Below are 21,036 nucleotides of genomic sequence, written 5' to 3'. Positions count from 1 at the left end.
AAATCGTGCTCTAATACCCAACTGTTGGGGCCAGTTTGTCCCGCGGACCAGCACACCATTTTTGGCCCTTTTCTCTCTTTTGATCTAGAATCTCCTCCACGTGAAATATTTGGTCTTTACCTAACTGTACCTTCTGTAATTCCTTCTCATAAAAAGATCCCTCTATAAATTCCCCGTCTAATCTTTTAATTTGTAGGACCTGGGGTATGCGCGGCAGACATTCGGTAACCGTGAACAACTCATCGCTGTAGCCTTGCTCATATTTTTGTCGAAAACACTCCTCAACTTGGATATACGCACCAAGTCCCCCACAATGAATATAAAATGTACTTTTTTTTCTTACGCGCGAAGGGGGAACAAACCATACAGATTTTTAAAGACTTGAAAAGAGTTTTCAGAAGATACCTCTGAGGGTTCCGCTCCTTCAGAGTTCTGTTAAAGCGTTCAACAACTGAAGCTTTCAAATCTGAGCCTGTAGCAAAATGTACTATATTGTGCTTCTTCATAAGTTCTGAAAGTATTATTAAAATTATTTTACGCCATCAGTCTTGGGGGTCCTCCTTCCTTCAAGATAGAGTCAAAGGCCCGGGTTACCTCTGACCCCGCTTATTTATTTTTTAAGACCCTGACAAAAGCTATTTAGAGAAAATATCTATAACTGTTAGCATGTAGCGATTTCCATCATTTTATTCTGCAAGGGCCTGCATGTCACATAGATCCGCCTGAAATTGGGACAATGGTTGGGTAGAAAAAACTATATTTCTTGGAAATTGTTTTCTTACGGGTTTATGTAGAGTGTGCGCATCCTGCTCTGATAACCACTCATTCACTTTAGCATCGCTTAACCGGCTACCTGTTTCTTCGGTATAGCTCTCTGTAAACGTTCCTTACCCCCATAAGACCCAGGGTTAGAGGGATTATAATAATGTTTTTCAACATCTGCTCCGCCATCCTTCTTGCCTCTCTGAGGTACAATAACGTTAATGAGCCACTTTCAAATAAGACAACATTTCATTTTCATTTTTGGGATTTTTATTTTCAAGAAAACATTATGTATTACGTATACAGACAATTCAGAATTCGTTGCAGGATACATGTCCCCGTTTTCTCAATGATCACATCATGCAACACCCTGTATATTTGGTTTAGATTAACAGGCTTGTGTCGCTGAATTTTTAAAACACACACATCCGCTATATAAGTATAAACAACAAATATGATACAAACCAGCCAGAGAACCAGCCAGAGAAATATCTGCCATGTGGGTAGTCAACATTAGTCATAAATAGCATTATAAATATTCACTTACCTTTGATGATCTTCATCAGAATAAGACTCCTAGGAATCGCAGTTCCACAATAAATGCTTGTTTTGTTCAATAATGTCCATCATTTATGTCCATTTATGTCCAAATAGCTTCTTTTGTTAGGGCTTTGGTAAACAAATCCAAAAGCGCTTTCTGGTCCAGTCGGACGAAAAGTTCAAAAGTTATATTACAGGTCGAAGAAACTTGTCAAAACTAAGTATAGAATCAATCTTTAGGATGTTTTATCAGAAATGTTCAATAATGTCCAACCGGAGAATTCCATTGTCTGTAGAAAAGCAATGGAACTAGAGATACCTCTCATGTGAAAGTGCGTGACTGAGAACGAGGCTGCAGGCAGACCCCTTAGTCAAACAGCTCTCATCCGGCTCCCTTCACAGGAGCAGCCTGAAACAACGTTCTAAAGAAGTTGACGCAGAACAGCATTGTGTTTGTGAGAGTCTCCCCTTTCCAAAGAATGGGCAAACTATTTTGTAGGTCAAACCGTTATGAAGCTATAGACATTTGTGCAAAATGTGTGACATTTCTAATTTAAAACTGAGAGATTCCAATGTTTTTTTGTTTTTTATTCACATACCGGTGCGTCAATCGGATCAAATGAAATTAGATCCAATTGATTTTGATGTCTACTTTTTAATTGTTAAAATCTACATTTAGCTCTTTCTTCATTTGTTTCTTGCTGTTACAGCTAATGAAGATTGAATCTGAAAGACTCAGGAGATGAATTACAGAGTATTTGAACTGAAACCTGGTCAACTGCTTGGAAGATAGCTATGCTAACAAGTATACCACCAACACTCACGTGATCCACTGTGGCCTGGCAACATCGACCTGTCAATGCATATTCTCACCGTCATTGCTGGCGACTGCAAAACAATGTCTTGAAATAAATGGCTCTTTGGTCTAGGGGTATGATTCTCGCTTTGGGTGCGAGAGGTCCCGGTTTCAAATCCCGGACGAGCCCTTTTGAAGAGCCTTTAACAATGTGAGACAGGCGGATCTTGGGCAACTGGTTGGAGGGGCGACTGCTACCACTGGAGCGCAGGACCAGGTGGACAAGTGATTAAGGCAATGGACTGCTAATCCATTGTGCTCTGCACTAGTGGGTTCAGCATCGCACAACATGTATTAATTTCTTCCTTGGTTAAAAAACCTGTCCTTTTACCGGGACATAGGTTACCTTCAGACGAGTCCCTTGACACTTGTGGGGGTCGTAGAGCAAAACTGAGAACAGCATTGTGTTTGTGAGAGTCTCCCCTTTCCAAAGAATGGGCAAACTATTTTGTAGGTCAAACCGTTCTGAAGCTATAGACATTTGTATGAGAAGACAGATTTTAGGGATGTGTCATGTTTTGACAAACATTGCTCTCGCTCTGCCACATTTCACCAAAAATGCAGAGGTGTAACATCAGCAGTTATGGTAGGACTGAGAAGCATCCAGTGCAAAATGTGTGACATTTCTAATTTAAAACTGAGAGATTCCAATGTTTTTTGTTTTTTTATTCACATACCGGTGCGTCAATCGGATCAAATGAAATGAGATCCAATTGATTTTGATGTCTACTTTTTAATTGTTAAAATCTACATTTAGCTCTTTCTTCATTTGTTTCTTGCTGTTACAGCTAATGAAGATTGAATCTGAAAGACTCAGCAGATGAATTACAGAGTATTTGAACTGAAACCTGGTCAACTGCTTGGAAGATAGCTATGCTCACAAGTATACCACCAACACTCACGTGATCCACTGTGGCCTGGCAACATCGACCTGTCAATGCATATTCTCACCGTCATTGCTGGCGACTGCAAAACAATGTCTTGAAATAAATGGCTCGTTGGTCTAGGGGTATGATTCTCGCTTTGGGTGCGAGAGGTCCCGGGTTCAAATCCCGGACGAGCCCTTTTGAAGAGCCTTTAACAATGTGAGACAGGCGGATCTTGGGCAACTGGTTGGAGGGGCGACTGCTACCACTGGAGCGCAGGACCAGGTGGACAAGTGATTAAGGTAATGGACTGCTAATCCATTGTGCTCTGCACTAGTGGGTTCAGCATCGCACAACATGTATTAATTTCTTCCTTGGTTAAAAAACCTGTCCTTTTACCGGGACATAGGTTACCTTCAGACGAGTCCCTTGACACTTGTGGGGGTCGTAGAGCAAAACTGAGAACAGCATTGTGTTTGTGAGAGTCTCCCCTTTCCAAAGAATGGGCAAACCATTTTGTAGGTCAAACCGTTCTGAAGCTATAGACATTTGTATGAGAAGACAGATTTTAGGGATGTGTCATGTTTTGACAAACATTGCTCTCGCTCTGCCACATTTCACCAAAAATGCAGAGGTGTAACATCAGCAGTTATGGTAGGACTGAGAAGCATCCAGTGCAAAATGTGTGACATTTCTAATTTAAAACTGAGAGATTCCAATGTTTTTTTGTTTTTTTATTCACATACCGGTGCGTCAATCGGATCAAATGAAATGAGATCCAATTGATTTTGATGTCTACTTTTTAATTGTTAAAATCTACATTTAGCTCTTTCTTCATTTGTTTCTTGCTGTTACAGCTAATGAAGATTGAATCTGAAAGACTCAGCAGATGAATTACAGAGTATTTGAACTGAAACCTGGTCAACTGCTTGGAAGATAGCTATGCTCACAAGTATACCACCAACACTCACGTGATCCACTGTGGCCTGGCAACATCGACCTGTCAATGCATATTCTCACCGTCATTGCTGGCGACTGCAAAACAATGTCTTGAAATAAATGGCTCGTTGGTCTAGGGGTATGATTCTCGCTTTGGGTGCGAGAGGTCCCGGGTTCAAATCCCGGACGAGCCCTTTTGAAGAGCCTTTAACAATGTGAGACAGGCGGATCTTGGGCAACTGGTTGGAGGGGCGACTGCTACCACTGGAGCGCAGGACCAGGTGGACAAGTGATTAAGGTAATGGACTGCTAATCCATTGTGCTCTGCACTAGTGGGTTCAGCATCGCACAACATGTATTAATTTCTTCCTTGGTTAAAAAACCTGTCCTTTTACCGGGACATAGGTTACCTTCAGACAAGTCCCTTGACACTTGTGGGGGTCGTAGAGCAAAACTGAGAACAGCATTGTGTTTGTGAGAGTCTCCCCTTTCCAAAGAATGGGCAAACTATTTTGTAGGTCAAACCGTTCTGAAGCTATAGACATTTGTATGAGAAGACAGATTTTAGGGATGTGTCATGTTTTGACAAACATTGCTCTCGCTCTGCCACATTTCACCAAAAATGCAGAGGTGTAACATCAGCAGTTATGGTAGGACTGAGAAGCATCCAGTGCAAAATGTGTGACATTTCTAATTTAAAACTGAGAGATTCCAATGTTTTTTGTTTTTTTATTCACATACCGGTGCGTCAATCGGATCAAATGAAATGAGATCCAATTGATTTTGATGTCTACTTTTTAATTGTTAAAATCTACATTTAGCTATTTCTTCATTTGTTTCTTGCTGTTACAGCTAATGAAGATTGAATCTGAAAGACTCAGCAGATGAATTACAGAGTATTTGAACTGAAACCTGGTCAACTGCTTGGAAGATAGCTATGCTCACAAGTATACCACCAACACTCACGTGATCCACTGTGGCCTGGCAACATCGACCTGTCAATGCATATTCTCACCGTCATTGCTGGCGACTGCAAAACAATGTCTTGAAATAAATGGCTCGTTGGTCTAGGGGTATGATTCTCGCTTTGGGTGCGAGAGGTCCCGGGTTCAAATCCCGGACGAGCCCTTTTGAAGAGCCTTTAACAATGTGAGACAGGCGGATCTTGGGCAACTGGTTGGAGGGGCGACTGCTACCACTGGAGCGCAGGACCAGGTGGACAAGTGATTAAGGCAATGGACTGCTAATCCATTGTGCTCTGCACTAGTGGGTTCAGCATCGCACAACATGTATTAATTTCTTCCTTGGTTAAAAAACCTGTCCTTTTACCGGGACATAGGTTACCTTCAGACGAGTCCCTTGACACTTGTGGGGGTCGTAGAGCAAAACTGAGAACAGCATTGTGTTTGTGAGAGTCTCCCCTTTCCAAAGAATGGGCAAACTATTTTGTAGGTCAAACCGTTCTGAAGCTATAGACATTTGTATGAGAAGACAGATTTTAGGGATGTGTCATGTTTTGACAAACATTGCTCTCGCTCTGCCACATTTCACCAAAAATGCAGAGGTGTAACATCAGCAGTTATGGTAGGACTGAGAAGCATCCAGTGCAAAATGTGTGACATTTCTAATTTAAAACTGAGAGATTCCAATGTTTTTTTGTTTTTTTATTCACATACCGGTGCGTCAATCGGATCAAATGAAATAGATCCAATTGATTTTGATGTCTACTTTTTAATTGTTAAAATCTACATTTAGTTCTTTCTTCATTTGTTTCTTGCTGTTACAGCTAATGAAGATTGAATCTGAAAGACTCAGCAGATGAATTACAGAGTATTTGAACTGAAACCTGGTCAACTGCTTGGAAGATAGCTATGCTCACAAGTATACCACCAACACTCACGTGATCCACTGTGGCCTGGCAACATCGACCTGTCAATGCATATTCTCACCGTCATTGCTGGCGACTGCAAAACAATGTCTTGAAATAAATGGCTCGTTGGTCTAGGGGTATGATTCTCGCTTTGGGTGCGAGAGGTCCCGGGTTCAAATCCCGGACGAGCCCTTTTGAAGAGCCTTTAACAATGTGAGACAGGCGGATCTTGGGCAACTGGTTGGAGGGGCGACTGCTACCACTGGAGCGCAGGACCAGGTGGACAAGTGATTAAGGTAATGGACTGCTAATCCATTGTGCTCTGCACTAGTGGGTTCAGCATCGCACAACATGTATTAATTTCTTCCTTGGTTAAAAAACCTGTCCTTTTACCGGGACATAGGTTACCTTCAGACGAGTCCCTTGACACTTGTGGGGGTCGTAGAGCAAAACTGAGAACAGCATTGTGTTTGTGAGAGTCTCCCCTTTCCAAAGAATGGGCAAACTATTTTGTAGGTCAAACCGTTCTGAAGCTATAGACATTTGTATGAGAAGACAGATTTTAGGGATGTGTCATGTTTTGACAAACATTGCTCTCGCTCTGCCACATTTCACCAAAATGCAGAGGTGTAACATCAGCAGTTATGGTAGGACTGAGAAGCATCCAGTGCAAAATGTGTGACATTTCTAATTTAAAACTGAGAGATTCCAATGTTTTTTTGTTTTTTTATTCACATACCGGTGCGTCAATCGGATCAAATGAAATGAGATCCAATTGATTTTGATGTCTACTTTTTAATTGTTAAAATCTACATTTAGCTCTTTCTTCATTTGTTTCTTGCTGTTACAGCTAATGAAGATTGAATCTGAAAGACTCAGCAGATGAATTACAGAGTATTTGAACTGAAACCTGGTCAACTGCTTGGAAGATAGCTATGCTCACAAGTATACCACCAACACTCACGTGATCCACTGTGGCCTGGCAACATCGACCTGTCAATGCATATTCTCACCGTCATTGCTGGCGACTGCAAAACAATGTCTTGAAATAAATGGCTCGTTGGTCTAGGGGTATGATTCTCGCTTTGGGTGCGAGAGGTCCCGGGTTCAAATCCCGGACGAGCCCTTTTGAAGAGCCTTTAACAATGTGAGACAGGCGGATCTTGGGCAACTGGTTGGAGGGGCGACTGCTACCACTGGAGCGCAGGACCAGGTGGACAAGTGATTAAGGCAATGGACTGCTAATCCATTGTGCTCTGCACTAGTGGGTTCAGCATCGCACAACATGTATTAATTTCTTCCTTGGTTAAAAAACCTGTCCTTTTACCGGGACATAGGTTACCTTCAGACGAAGTCCTTGACACTTGTGGGGGTCGTAGAGCAAAACTGAGAACAGCATTGGTTTGTGAGAGTCTCCCCTTTCCAAAGAATGGGCAAACTATTTGGTAGGTTCAACCGTTCTGAAGCTATAGACATTTGTATGAGAAGACAGATTTTAGGGATGTGTCATGTTTTGACAAACATGCTCTCGCTCTGCACCATTTCACCAAAAATGCAGAGTGTGTAACATCAGCAGTTATGGTAGGACTGAGAAGCATCCAGTGCAAAAGTGTGACATTTCTAATTTAAACTGAGAGATTCCAATGTTTTTTGTTTTTTTATTCACATACCGGTGCGTCAATCGGATCAATGAAATGAGATCCAATTGATTTTGATGTATACTTTTTAATGTTAAAATTACATTTAGTCTTTCTTTCATTTGTTTCTTGCTGTTACAGCTAATGAAGATTGAATCTGAAAGACTCAGCAGATGAATTACAGAGTATTTGAACTGAAACCTGGTCAACTGCTTGGAAGATAGCTATGCTCACAAGTATACCACCAACACTCACGTGATCCACTGTGGCCTGGCAACATCGACCTGTCAATGCATATTCTCACCGTCATTGCTGGCGACTGCAAAACAAATGTCTTGAAATAAATGGCTCTTTGGTCTAGGGGTATGATTACTCGCTTTAGGGTGCGAGAGGTCCCGGTTTCAAATCCCGGACGAGCCCTTTTGAAGAGCCTTTAACAATGTGAGACAGGCGGATCTTGGGCAACTGGTTGGAGGGGCGACTGCTACCACTGGAGCGCAGGACCAGGTGGACAGTGATTAAGGCAATGGACTGCTAATCCATTGTGCTCTGCACTAGTGGGTTCAGCATCGCACAACATGTATTAATTTCTTCCTTGGTTAAAAAACCTGTCCTTTTAACCGGGACATAGGTTACCTTCAGACGAGTCCCTTGACACTTGTGGGGGTCGTAGAGCAAAACTGAGAACAGCATTGTGTTTGTGAGAGTCTCCCCTTTCCAAAGAATGGGAAAAACTATTTTGTAGGTCAAACCGTTCTGAAGCTATAGACATTTGTATGAGAAGACAGATTTTAGGGATGTGTCATGTTTTGACAAACATTGCTCTCGCTCTGGCCACATTTCACCAAAAATGCAGAGGTGTAACATCAGCAGTTATGGTAGGACTGAGAAGCATCCAGTGCAAAATGTGTGACATTTCTAATTTAAAAACTGAGAGATTCCAATGTTTTTTTGTTTTTTTATTCACATACCGGTGCGTCAATCGGATCAAATGAAATGAGATCCAATTGATTTGATGTCTACTTTTTAATTGTTAAAATCTACATTTAGCTTCTTTCTTCATTTGTTTTCTTGCTGTTACAGCTAATGAAGATTGAATCTGAAAGACTCAGCAGATGAATTACAGAGTATTTGAACTGAAACCTGTCAACTGCTTGGAAGATAGCTATGCTCACAAGTATACCACCAACACTCACGTGATCCACTGTGGCCTGGCAACATCGACCTGTCAATGCATATTCTCACCGTCATTGCTGGAGACTGCAAAACAATGCCTTGAAATAAATGGCTCGTTGGTCTCGGGGTATGATTCTCGCTTTGGGTGCGAGAGGTCCCGGGTTCAAATCCCGGACGAGCCCTTTTGAAGAGCCTTTAACAATGTGAGACAGGCGGATCTTGGGCAACTGGTTGGAGGGGCGACTGCTACCACTGGAGCGCAGGACCAGGTGGACAAGTGATTAAGGTAATGGATTGCTAATCCATTGTGCTCTGCACTAGTGGGTTCAGCATCGCACAACATGTATTAATTTCTTCCTTGGTTAAAAAACCTGTCCTTTACCGGGACATAGGTTACCTTCAGACAAGTCCTTGACACTTGTGGGGGTCGTAGAGCAAAACTGAGAACAGCATTGTGTTTGTGAGGAGTCTCCCCTTTCCAAAGAATGGGCAAACTATTTTGTAGGTCAAACCGTTCCTGAAGCTATAGACATTTGTATGAGAAGACAGATTTTAGGGATGTGTCATGTTTTGACAAACATTGCTCTCGCTCTGCCACATTTCACCAAAAATGCAGAGGTGTAACATCAGCAGTTATGGTAGGACTGAGAAGCATCCAGTGCAAAATGTGTGACATTTCTAATTTAAAACTGAGAGATTCCAATGTTTTTTTGTTTTTTTATTCACATACCGGTGCGTCAATCGGATCAAATGAAATGAGATCCAATTGATTTTGATGTCTACTTTTTAATTGTTAAAATCTACATTTAGCTCTTTCTTCATTTGTTTCTTGCTGTTACAGCTAATGAAGATTGAATCTGAAAGACTCAGGAGATGAATTACAGAGTATTTGAACTGAAACCTGGTCAACTGCTTGGAAGATAGCTATGCTAACAAGTATACCACCAACACTCACGTGATCCGCTGTGGCCTGGCAACATCGACCTGTCAATGCACATTCTCACCGTCATTGCTGGCGACTGCAAAAACAATGTCTTGAAATAAATGGCTCTTTGGTCTAGGGGTATGATTCTCGCTTTGGGTGCGAGAGGTCCCGGGTTCAAATCCCGGACGAGCCCTTTTGAAGAGCCTTTAACAATGTGAGACAGGCGGATCTTGGGCAACTGGTTGGAGGGGCGACTGCTACCACTGGAGCGCAGGACCAGGTGGACAAGTGATTAAGGCAATGGACTGCTAATCATTGTGCTCTGCACTAGTGGGTTCAGCATCGCACAACATGTATTAATTTCTTCCTTGGTTAAAAAAACCTGTCCTTTTACCGGGACATAGGTTACCTTCAGACGAGTCCCTTGACACTTGTGGGGGTCGTAGAGCAAAACTGAGAACAGCATTGTGTTTGTGAGAGTCTCCCCTTTCCAAAGAATGGGCAAACCATTTTGTAGGTCAAAACCGTTCTGAAGCTATAGACATTTGTATGAGAAGACAGATTTTAGGGATGTGTCATGTTTTGACAAACATTGCTCTCGCTCTGCCACATTTCACCAAAAATGCAGAGGTGTAACATCAGCAGTTATGGTAGGACTGAGAAGCATCCAGTGCAAAATGTGTGACATTTCTAATTTAAAACTGAGAGATTCCAATGTTTTTTTGTTTTTTTATTCACATACCGGTGCGTCAATCGGATCAAATGAAATGAGATCCAATTGATTTTGATGTCAACTTTTTAATTGTTAAAATCTACATTTAGCTATTTCTTCATTTGTTTCTTGCTGTTACAGCTAATGAAGATTGAATCTGAAAGACTCAGCAGATGAATTACAGAGTATTTGAACTGAAACCTGGTCACTGCTTGGAAGATAGCTATGCTCACAAGTATACCACCAACACTCACGTGATCCACTGTGGCCTGGCAACATCGACCTGTCAATGCATATTCTCACCGTCATTGCTGGCGACTGCAAAACAATGTCTTGAAATAAATGGCTTGTTGGTCTAGGGGTATGATTCTCGCTTTGGGTGCGAGAGGTCCCGGGTTCAAATCCCGGACGAGCCCTTTTGAAGAGCCTTTAACAATGTGAGACAGGCGGATCTTGGGCAACTGGTTGGAGGGGCGACTGCTACCACTGGAGCGCAGGACCAGGTGGACAAGTGATTAAGGCAATGGACTGCTAATCCATTGTGCTCTGCACTAGTGGGTTCAGCATCGCACAACATGTATTAATTTTCTTCCTTGGTTAAAAACCTGTCCTTTTACCGGGACATAGGTTACCTTCAGACGAGTCCCTTGACACTTGTGGGGGTCGTAGAGCAAACTGAGAACAGCATTGTGTTTGTGAGAGTCTCCCCTTTCCAAAGAATGGGCAAACTATTTTGTAGGTCAAACCGTTCTGAAGCTATAGACATTTGTATGAGAAGACAGATTTTAGGGATGTGTCATGTTTTGACAAACATTGCTCTCGCTCTGCCACATTTCACCAAAAATGCAGAGGTGTAACATCAGCAGTTATGGTAGGACTGAGAAGCATCCAGTGCAAAATGTGTGACATTTCTAATTTAAAACTGAGAGATTCCAATGTTTTTTGTTTTTTTATTCACATACCGGTGCGTCAATCGGATCAAATGAAATTAGATCCAATTGATTTTGATGTCTACTTTTTAATTGTTAAAATCTACATTTAGTTCTTTCTTCATTTGTTTCTTGCTGTTACAGCTAATGAAGATTGAATCTGAAAGACTCAGCAGATGAATTACAGAGTATTTGAACTGAAACCTGGTCAACTGCTTGGAAGATAGCTATGCTCACAAGTATACCACCAACACTCACGTGATCCACTGTGGCCTGGCAACATCGACCTGTCAATGCATATTCTCACCGTCATTGCTGGCGACGGCAAAACAATGTCTTGAAATAAATGGCTCGTTGGTCTCGGGGTATGATTCTCGCTTTGGGTGCGAGAGGTCCCGGGTTCAAATCCCGGACGAGCCCTTTTGAAGAGCCTTTAACAATGTGAGACAGGCGGATCTTGGGCAACTGGTTGGAGGGGCGACTGCTACCACTGGAGCGCAGGACCAGGTGGACAAGTGATTAAGGTAATGGATTGCTAATCCATTGTGCTCTGCACTAGTGGGTTCAGCATCGCACAACATGTATTAATTTCTTCCTTGGTTAAAAAACCTGTCCTTTTAACCGGGACATAGGTTACCTTCAGACAAGTCCCTTGACACTTGTGGGGGTCGTAGAGCAAAACTGAGAACAGCATTGTGTTTGTGAGAGTCTCCCCCTTTCCAAAGAATGGGCAAACCATTTTGTAGGTCAAACCGTTCTGAAGCTATAGACATTTGTATGAGAAGACAGATTTTAGGGATGTGTCATGTTTTGACAAACATTGCTCTCGCTCTGCCACATTTCACCAAAAATGCAGAGGTGTAACATCAGCAGTTATGGTAGGACTGAGAAGCATCCAGTGCAAAATGTGTGACATTTCTAATTTAAAACTGAGAGATTCCAATGTTTTTTTGTTTTTTTATTCACATACCGGTGCGTCAATCGGATCAAATGAAATGAGATCCAATTGATTTTGATGTCAACTTTTTAATTGTTAAAATCTACATTTAGCTATTTCTTCATTTGTTTCTTGCTGTTACAGCTAATGAAGATTGAATCTGAAAGACTCAGCAGATGAATTACAGAGTATTTGAACTGAAACCTGGTCAACTGCTTGGAAGATAGCTATGCTCACAAGTATACCACCAACACTCACGTGATCCACTGTGGCCTGGCAACATCGACCTGTCAATGCATATTCTCACCGTCATTGCTGGCGACTGCAAAACAATGTCTTGAAATAAATGGCTCGTTGGTCTCGGGGTATGATTCTCGCTTTGGGTGCGAGAGGTCCCGGGTTCAAATCCCGGACGAGCCCTTTTGAAGAGCCTTTAACAATGTGAGACAGGCGGATCTTGGGCAACTGGTTGGAGGGGCGACTGCTACCACTGGAGCGCAGGACCAGGTGGACAAGTGATTAAGGTAATGGATTGCTAATCCATTGTGCTCTGCACTAGTGGGTTCAGCATTGCACAACATGTATTAATTTCTTCCTTGGTTAAAAAACCTGTCCTTTTACCGGGACATAGGTTACCTTCAGACAAGTCCCTTGACACTTGTGGGGGTCGTAGAGCAAAACTGAGAACAGCATTGTGTTTGTGAGAGTCTCCCCTTTCCAAAGAATGGGCAAACCATTTTGTAGGTCAAACCGTTCTGAAGCTATAGACATTTGTATGAGAAGACAGATTTTAGGGATGTGTCATGTTTTGACAAACATTGCTCTCGCTCTGCCACATTTCACCAAAAATGCAGAGGTGTAACATCAGCAGTTATGGTAGGACTGAGAAGCATCCAGTGCAAAATGTGTGACATTTCTAATTTAAAACTGAGAGATTCCAATGTTTTTTTGTTTTTTTATTCACATACCGGTGCGTCAATCGGATCAAATGAAATGAGATCCAATTGATTTTGATGTCAACTTTTTAATTGTTAAAATCTACATTTAGCTATTTCTTCATTTGTTTCTTGCTGTTACAGCTAATGAAGATTGAATCTGAAAGACTCAGCAGATGAATTACAGAGTATTTGAACTGAAACCTGGTCAACTGCTTGGAAGATAGCTATGCTCACAAGTATACCACCAACACTCACGTGATCCACTGTGGCCTGGCAACATCGACCTGTCAATGCATATTCTCACCGTCATTGCTGGCGACTGCAAAACAATGTCTTGAAATAAATGGCTTGTTGGTCTAGGGGTATGATTCTCGCTTTGGGTGCGAGAGGTCCCGGGTTCAAATCCCGGACGAGCCCTTTTGAAGAGCCTTTAACAATGTGAGACAGGCGGATCTTGGGCAACTGGTTGGAGGGGCGACTGCTACCACTGGAGCGCAGGACCAGGTGGACAAGTGATTAAGGCAATGGACTGCTAATCCATTGTGCTCTGCACTAGTGGGTTCAGCATCGCACAACATGTATTAATTTCTTCCTTGGTTAAAAAACCTGTCCTTTTACCGGGACATAGGTTACCTTCAGACGAGTCCCTTGACACTTGTGGGGGTCGTAGAGCAAAACTGAGAACAGCATTGTGTTTGTGAGAGTCTCCCCTTTCCAAAGAATGGGCAAACTATTTTGTAGGTCAAACCGTTCTGAAGCTATAGACATTTGTATGAGAAGACAGATTTTAGGGATGTGTCATGTTTTGACAAACATTGCTCTCGCTCTGCCACATTTCACCAAAAATGCAGAGGTGTAACATCAGCAGTTATGGTAGGACTGAGAAGCATCCAGTGCAAAATGTGTGACATTTCTAATTTAAAACTGAGAGATTCCAATGTTTTTTTGTTTTTTTATTCACATACCGGTGCGTCAATCGGATCAAATGAAATTAGATCCAATTGATTTTGATGTCTACTTTTTAATTGTTAAAATCTACATTTAGCTCTTTCTTCATTTGTTTCTTGCTGTTACAGCTAATGAAGATTGAATCTGAAAGACTCAGGAGATGAATTACAGAGTATTTGAACTGAAACCTGGTCAACTGCTTGGAAGATAGCTATGCTAACAAGTATACCACCAACACTCACGTGATCCACTGTGGCCTGGCAACATCGACCTGTCAATGCATATTCTCACCGTCATTGCTGGCGACTGCAAAACAAGGTCTTGAAATAAATGGCTCTTTGGTCTAGGGGTATGATTCTCGCTTAGGGTGCGAGAGGTCCCGGTTTCAAATCCCGGACGAGCCCTTTTGAAGAGCCTTTAACAATGTGAGACAGGCGGATCTTGGGCAACTGGTTGGAGGGGCGACTGCTACCACTGGAGCGCAGGACCAGGTGGACAAGTGATTAAGGCAATGGACTGCTAATCCATTGTGCTCTGCACTAGTGGGTTCAGCATCGCACAACATGTATTAATTTCTTCCTTGGTTAAAAAACCTGTCCTTTTACCGGGACATAGGTTACCTTCAGACGAGTCCCTTGACACTTGTGGGGGTCGTAGAGCAAAACTGAGAACAGCATTGTGTTTGTGAGAGTCTCCCCTTTCCAAAGAATGGGCAAACTATTTTGTAGGTCAAACCGTTCTGAAGCTATAGACATTTGTATGAGAAGACAGATTTTAGGGATGTGTCATGTTTTGACAAACATTGCTCTCGCTCTGCCACATTTCACCAAAAATGCAGAGGTGTAACATCAGCAGTTATGGTAGGACTGAGAAGCATCCAGTGCAAAATGTGTGACATTTCTAATTTAAAACTGAGAGATTCCAATGTTTTTTTGTTTTTTTATTCACATACCGGTGCGTCAATCGGATCAAATGAAATTAGATCCAATTGATTTTGATGTCTACTTTTTAATTGTTAAAATCTACATTTAGCTCTTTCTTCATTTGTTTCTTGCTGTTACAGCTAATGAAGATTGAATCTGAAAGACTCAGGAGATGAATTACAGAGTATTTGAACTGAAACCTGGTCAACTGCTTGGAAGATAGCTATGCTAACAAGTATACCACCAACACTCACGTGATCCACTGTGGCCTGGCAACATCGACCTGTCAATGCATATTCTCACCGTCATTGCTGGCGACTGCAAAACAAGGTCTTGAAATAAATGGCTCTTTGGTCTAGGGGTATGATTCTCGCTTAGGGTGCGAGAGGTCCCGGTTTCAAATCCCGGACGAGCCCTTTTGAAGAGCCTTTAACAATGTGAGACAGGCGGATCTTGGGCAACTGGTTGGAGGGGCGACTGCTACCACTGGAGCGCAGGACCAGGTGGACAAGTGATTAAGGCAATGGACTGCTAATCCATTGTGCTCTGCACTAGTGGGTTCAGCATCGCACAACATGTATTAATTTCTTCCTTGGTTAAAAAACCTGTCCTTTTACCGGGACATAGGTTACCTTCAGACGAGTCCCTTGACACTTGTGGGGGTCGTAGAGCAAAACTGAGAACAGCATTGTGTTTGTGAGAGTCTCCCCTTTCCAAAGAATGGGAAAACTATTTTGTAGGTCAAACCGTTCTGAAGCTATAGACATTTGTATGAGAAGACAGATTTTAGGGATGTGTCATGTTTTGACAAACATTGCTCTCGCTCTGCCACATTTCACCAAAAATGCAGAGGTGTAACATCAGCAGTTATGGTAGGACTGAGAAGCATCCAGTGCAAAATGTGTGACATTTCTAATTTAAAACTGAGAGATTCCAATGTTTTTTTGTTTTTTTATTCACATACCGGTGCGTCAATCGGATCAAATGAAATGAGATCCAATTGATTTTGATGTCTACTTTTTAATTGTTAAAATCTACATTTAGCTCTTTCTTCATTTGTTTCTTGCTGTTACAGCTAATGAAGATTGAATCTGAAAGACTCAGCAGATGAATTACAGAGTATTTGAACTGAAACCTGGTCAACTGCTTGGAAGATAGCTATGCTCACAAGTATACCACCAACACTCACGTGATCCACTGTGGCCTGGCAACATCGACCTGTCAATGCATATTCTCACCGTCATTGCTGGAGACGGCAAAAACAATGCCTTGAAATAAATGGCTCGTTGGTCTCGGGGTATGATTCTCGCTTTGGGTGCGAGAGGTCCCGGGTTCAAATCCCGGACGAGCCCTTTTGAAGAGCCTTTAACAATGTGAGACAGGCGGATCTTGGGCAACTGGTTGGAGGGGCGACTGCTACCACTGGAGCGCAGGACCAGGTGGACAAGTGATTAAGGTAATGGATTGCTAATCCATTGTGCTCTGCACTAGTGGGTTCAGCATCGCACAACATGTATTAATTTCTTCCTTGGTTAAAAAACCTGTCCTTTTACCGGGACATAGGTTACCTTCAGACAAGTCCCTTGACACTTGTGGGGGTCGTAGAGCAAAACTGAGAACAGCATTGTGTTTGTGAGAGTCTCCCCTTTCCAAAGAATGGGCAAACTATTTTGTAGGTCAAACCGTTCTGAAGCTATAGACATTTGTATGAGAAGACAGATTTTAGGGATGTGTCATGTTTGACAAACATTGCTCTCGCTCTGCCACATTTCACCAAAAATGCAGAGGTGTAACATCAGCAGTTATGGTAGGACTGAGAAGCATCCAGTGCAAAATGTGTGACATTTCTAATTTAAAACTGAGAGATTCCAATGTTTTTTTGTTTTTTTATTCACATACCGGTGCGTCAATCGGATCAAATGAAATTAGATCCAATTGATTTTGATGTCTACTTTTTAATTGTTAAAATCTACATTTAGCTCTTTCTTCATTTGTTTCTTGCTGTTACAGCTAATGAAGATTGAATCTGAAAGACTCAGCAGATGAATTACAGAGTATTTGAACTGAAACCTGGTCAACTGCTTGGAAGATAGCTATGCTAACAAGTATACCACCAACACTCACGTGATCCACTGTGGCCTGGCAACATCGACCTGTCAATGCATATTCTCACCGTCATTGCTGGAGACGGCAAAACAATGCCTTGAAATAAATGGCTCGTTGGTCTCGGGGTATGATTCTCGCTTTGGGTGCGAGAGGTCCCGGGTTCAAATCCCGGACGAGCCCTTTTGAAGAGCCTTTAACAATGTGAGACAGGCGGATCTTGGGCAACTGGTTGGAGGGGCGACTGCTACCACTGGAGCGCAGGACCAGGTGGACAAGTGATTAAGGTAATGGATTGCTAATCCATTGTGCTCTGCACTAGTGGGTTCAGCATCGCACAACATGTATTAATTTCTTCCTTGGTTAAAAAACCTGTCCTTTTACCGGGACATAGGTTACCTTCAGACAAGTCCCTTGACACTTGTGGGGGTCGTAGAGCAAAACTGAGAACAGCATTGTGTTTGTGAGAGTCTCCCCTTTCCAAAGAATGGGCAAACTATTTTGTAGGTCAAACCGTTCTGAAGCTATAGACATTTGTATGAGAAGACAGATTTTAGGGATGTGTCATGTTTTGACAAACATTGCTCTCGCTCTGCCACATTTCACCAAAAATGCAGAGGTGTAACATCAGCAGTTATGGTAGGACTGAGAAGCATCCAGTGCAAAATGTGTGACATTTCTAATTTAAAACTGAGAGATTCCAATGTTTTTTTGTTTTTTTATTCACATACCGGTGCGTCAATCGGATCAAATGAAATTAGATCCAATTGATTTTGATGTCTACTTTTTAATTGTTAAAATCTACATTTAGCTCTTTCTTCATTTGTTTCTTGCTGTTACAGCTAATGAAGATTGAATCTGAAAGACTCAGGAGATGAATTACAGAGTATTTGAACTGAAACCTGGTCAACTGCTTGGAAGATAGCTATGCTAACAAGTATACCACCAACACTCACGTGATCCGCTGTGGCCTGGCAACATCGACCTGTCAATGCACATTCTCACCGTCATTGCTGGCGACTGCAAAACAATGTCTTGAAATAAATGGCTCTTTGGTCTAGGGGTATGATTCTCGCTTTGGGTGCGAGAGGTCCCGGGTTCAAATCCCGGACGAGCCCTTTTGAAGAGCCTTTAACAATGTGAGACAGGCGGATCTTGGGCAACTGGTTGGAGGGGCGACTGCTACCACTGGAGCGCAGGACCAGGTGGACAAGTGATTAAGGCAATGGACTGCTAATCCATTGTGCTCGGCACTAGTGGGTTCAGCATCGCACAACATGTATTAATTTCTTCCTTGGTTAAAAAACCTGTCCTTTTACCGGGACATAGGTTACCTTCAGACGAGTCCCTTGACACTTGTGGGGGTCGTAGAGCAAAACTGCGAACAGCATTGTGTTTGTGAGAGTCTCCCCTTTCCAAAGAATGGGCAAACTATTTTGTAGGTCAAACCGTTCTGAAGCTATAGACATTTGTATGAGAAGACAGATTTTAGGGATGTGTCATGTTTTGACAAACATTGCTCTCGCTCTGCCACATTTCACCAAAAATGCAGAGGTGTAACATCAGCAGTTATGGTAGGACTGAGAAGCATCCAGTGCAAAATGTGTGACATTTCTAATTTAAAACTGAGAGATTCCAATGTTTTTTTGTTTTTTTATTCACATACCGGTGCGTCAATCGGATCAAATGAAATGAGATCCAATTGATTTTGATGTCTACTTTTTAATTGTTAAAATCTACATTTAGCTCTTTCTTCATTTGTTTCTTGCTGTTACAGCTAATGAAGATTGAATCTGAAAGACTCAGCAGATGAATTACAGAGTATTTGAACTGAAACCTGGTCAACTGCTTGGAAGATAGCTATGCTCACAAGTATACCACCAACACTCACGTGATCCACTGTGGCCTGTCAACATCGACCTGTCAATGCATATTCTCACCGTCATTGCTGGCGACTGCAAAACAATGTCTTGAAATAAGAGTCTCCCCTTTCCAAAGAATGGGAAAACTATTTTGTAGGTCAAACCGTTCTGAAGCTATAGACATTTGTATGAGAAGACAGATTTTAGGGATGTGTCATGTTTTGACAAACATTGCTCTCGCTCTGCCACATTTCACCAAAAATGCAGAGGTGTAACATCAGCAGTTATGGTAGGACTGAGAAGCATCCAGTGCAAAATGTGTGATATTTCTAATTTAAAACTGAGAGATTCCAATGTTTTTTTGTTTTTTTATTCACATACCGGTGCGTCAATCGGATCAAATGAAATGAGATCCAATTGATTTTGATGTCTACTTTTTAATTGTTAAAATCTACATTTAGTTCTTTCTTCATTTGTTTCTTGCTGTTACAGCTAATGAAGATTGAATCTGAAAGACTCAGGAGATGAATTACAGAGTATTTGAACTGAAACCTGGTCAACTGCTTGGAAGATAGCTATGCTCACAAGTATACCACCAACACTCACGTGATCCACTGTGGCCTGGCAACATCGACCTGTCAATGCATATTCTCACCGTCATTGCTGGCGACTGCAAAACAAGGTCTTGAAATAAATGGCTCTTTGGTCTAGGGGTATGATTCTCGCTTTGGGTGCGAGAGGTCCCGGGTTCAAATCCCGGACGAGCCCTTTTGAAGAGCCTTTAACAATGTGAGACAGGCGGATCTTGGGCAACTGGTTGGAGGGGCGACTGCTACCACTGGAGCGCAGGACCAGGTGGACAAGTGATTAAGGCAATTGACTGCTAATCCATTGTGCTCTTCACTAGTGGGTTCAGCATCGCACAACATGTATTAATTTCTTCCTTGGTTAAAAAACCTGTCCTTTTACCGGGACATAGGTTACCTTCAGACGAGTCCCTTGACACTTGTGGGGGTCGTAGAGCAAAACTGCGAACAGCATTGTGTTTGTGAGAGTCTCCCCTTTCCAAAGAATGGGAAAACTATTTTGTAGGTCAAACCGTTCTGAAGCTATAGACATTTGTATGAGAAGACAGATTTTAGGGATGTGTCATGTTTTGACAAACATTGCTCTCGCTCTGCCACATTTCACCAAAAATGCAGAGGTGTAACATCAGCAGTTATGGTAGGACTGAGAAGCATCCAGTGCAAAATGTGTGATATTTCTAATTTAAAACTGAGAGATTCCAATGTTTTTTTGTTTTTTTATTCACATACCGGTGCGTCAATCGGATCAAATGAAATGAGATCCAATTGATTTTGATGTCTACTTTTTAATTGTTAAAATCTACATTTAGTTCTTTCTTCATTTGTTTCTTGCTGTTACAGCTAATGAAGATTGAATCTGAAAGACTCAGGAGATGAATTACAGAGTATTTGAACTGAAACCTGGTCAACTGCTTGGAAGATAGCTATGCTCACAAGTATACCACCAACACTCACGTGATCCACTGTGGCCTGGCAACATCGACCTGTCAATGCATATTCTCACCGTCATTGCTGGCGACTGCAAAACAAGGTCTTGAAATAAATGGCTCTTTGGTCTAGGGGTATGATTCTCGCTTTGGGTGCGAGAGGTCCCGGGTTCAAATCCCGGACGAGCCCTTTTGAAGAGCCTTTAACAATGTGAGACAGGCGGATCTTGGGCAACTGGTTGGAGGGGCGACTGCTACCACTGGAGCGCAGGACCAGGTGGACAAGTGATTAAGGCAATGGACTGCTAATCCATTGTGCTCTGCACTAGTGGGTTCAGCATCGCACAACATGTATTAATTTCTTCCTTGGTTAAAAAACCTGTCCTTTTACCGGGACATAGGTTACCTTCAGACGAGTCCCTTGACACTTGTGGGGGTCGTAGAGCAAAACTGCGAACAGCATTGTGTTTGTGAGAGTCTCCCCTTTCCAAAGAATGGGCAAACTATTTTGTAGGTCAAACCGTTCTGAAGCTATAGACATTTGTATGAGAAGACAGATTTTAGGGATGTGTCATGTTTTGACAAACATTGCTCTCGCTC

The 21,036-nt window shown here is 42.3% G+C and overlaps 16 non-coding genes across 16 annotated transcripts; all 16 read left to right on the top strand.

Annotated features, from left to right (window-relative positions):
- Window positions 1–3,150: 3,150 nt before the first annotated feature.
- trnap-ugg lies at window positions 3,151–3,222 on the top strand. Its single transcript has one exon. It is a non-coding gene; the product is annotated as a tRNA-Pro (tRNA).
- An 863-nt stretch (window positions 3,223–4,085) lies between these two features.
- trnap-ugg lies at window positions 4,086–4,157 on the top strand. Its single transcript has one exon. It is a non-coding gene; the product is annotated as a tRNA-Pro (tRNA).
- An 862-nt stretch (window positions 4,158–5,019) lies between these two features.
- On the top strand, window positions 5,020–5,091 carry trnap-ugg. Its single transcript has one exon. It is a non-coding gene; the product is annotated as a tRNA-Pro (tRNA).
- An 862-nt stretch (window positions 5,092–5,953) lies between these two features.
- trnap-ugg lies at window positions 5,954–6,025 on the top strand. Its single transcript has one exon. It is a non-coding gene; the product is annotated as a tRNA-Pro (tRNA).
- An 862-nt stretch (window positions 6,026–6,887) lies between these two features.
- Window positions 6,888–6,959, top strand: trnap-ugg. Its single transcript has one exon. It is a non-coding gene; the product is annotated as a tRNA-Pro (tRNA).
- Window positions 6,960–8,756: 1,797 nt separating this feature from the next.
- Window positions 8,757–8,828, top strand: trnap-ugg. The gene has a single exon. It is a non-coding gene; the product is annotated as a tRNA-Pro (tRNA).
- An 864-nt stretch (window positions 8,829–9,692) lies between these two features.
- trnap-ugg lies at window positions 9,693–9,764 on the top strand. The gene has a single exon. It is a non-coding gene; the product is annotated as a tRNA-Pro (tRNA).
- An 863-nt stretch (window positions 9,765–10,627) lies between these two features.
- On the top strand, window positions 10,628–10,699 carry trnap-ugg. Its single transcript has one exon. It is a non-coding gene; the product is annotated as a tRNA-Pro (tRNA).
- Window positions 10,700–11,560: 861 nt separating this feature from the next.
- Window positions 11,561–11,632, top strand: trnap-ugg. Its single transcript has one exon. It is a non-coding gene; the product is annotated as a tRNA-Pro (tRNA).
- Window positions 11,633–12,497: 865 nt separating this feature from the next.
- Window positions 12,498–12,569, top strand: trnap-ugg. Its single transcript has one exon. It is a non-coding gene; the product is annotated as a tRNA-Pro (tRNA).
- Window positions 12,570–13,432: 863 nt separating this feature from the next.
- trnap-ugg lies at window positions 13,433–13,504 on the top strand. Its single transcript has one exon. It is a non-coding gene; the product is annotated as a tRNA-Pro (tRNA).
- A 2,734-nt stretch (window positions 13,505–16,238) lies between these two features.
- On the top strand, window positions 16,239–16,310 carry trnap-ugg. Its single transcript has one exon. It is a non-coding gene; the product is annotated as a tRNA-Pro (tRNA).
- Window positions 16,311–17,172: 862 nt separating this feature from the next.
- On the top strand, window positions 17,173–17,244 carry trnap-ugg. Its single transcript has one exon. It is a non-coding gene; the product is annotated as a tRNA-Pro (tRNA).
- An 863-nt stretch (window positions 17,245–18,107) lies between these two features.
- Window positions 18,108–18,179, top strand: trnap-ugg. Its single transcript has one exon. It is a non-coding gene; the product is annotated as a tRNA-Pro (tRNA).
- Window positions 18,180–19,619: 1,440 nt separating this feature from the next.
- On the top strand, window positions 19,620–19,691 carry trnap-ugg. The gene has a single exon. It is a non-coding gene; the product is annotated as a tRNA-Pro (tRNA).
- An 863-nt stretch (window positions 19,692–20,554) lies between these two features.
- On the top strand, window positions 20,555–20,626 carry trnap-ugg. The gene has a single exon. It is a non-coding gene; the product is annotated as a tRNA-Pro (tRNA).
- Window positions 20,627–21,036: the final 410 nt, after the last annotated feature.

The sequence above is a fragment of the Oncorhynchus mykiss genome, unplaced genomic scaffold, assembly GCF_013265735.2.
Source record: "Oncorhynchus mykiss isolate Arlee unplaced genomic scaffold, USDA_OmykA_1.1 un_scaffold_494, whole genome shotgun sequence".
NCBI lineage: Eukaryota > Metazoa > Chordata > Actinopteri > Salmoniformes > Salmonidae > Oncorhynchus > Oncorhynchus mykiss.
The sequence above is the reverse complement of the archived record's forward strand: the minus strand, read 5'-3'. Positions and strand labels throughout refer to the sequence as shown.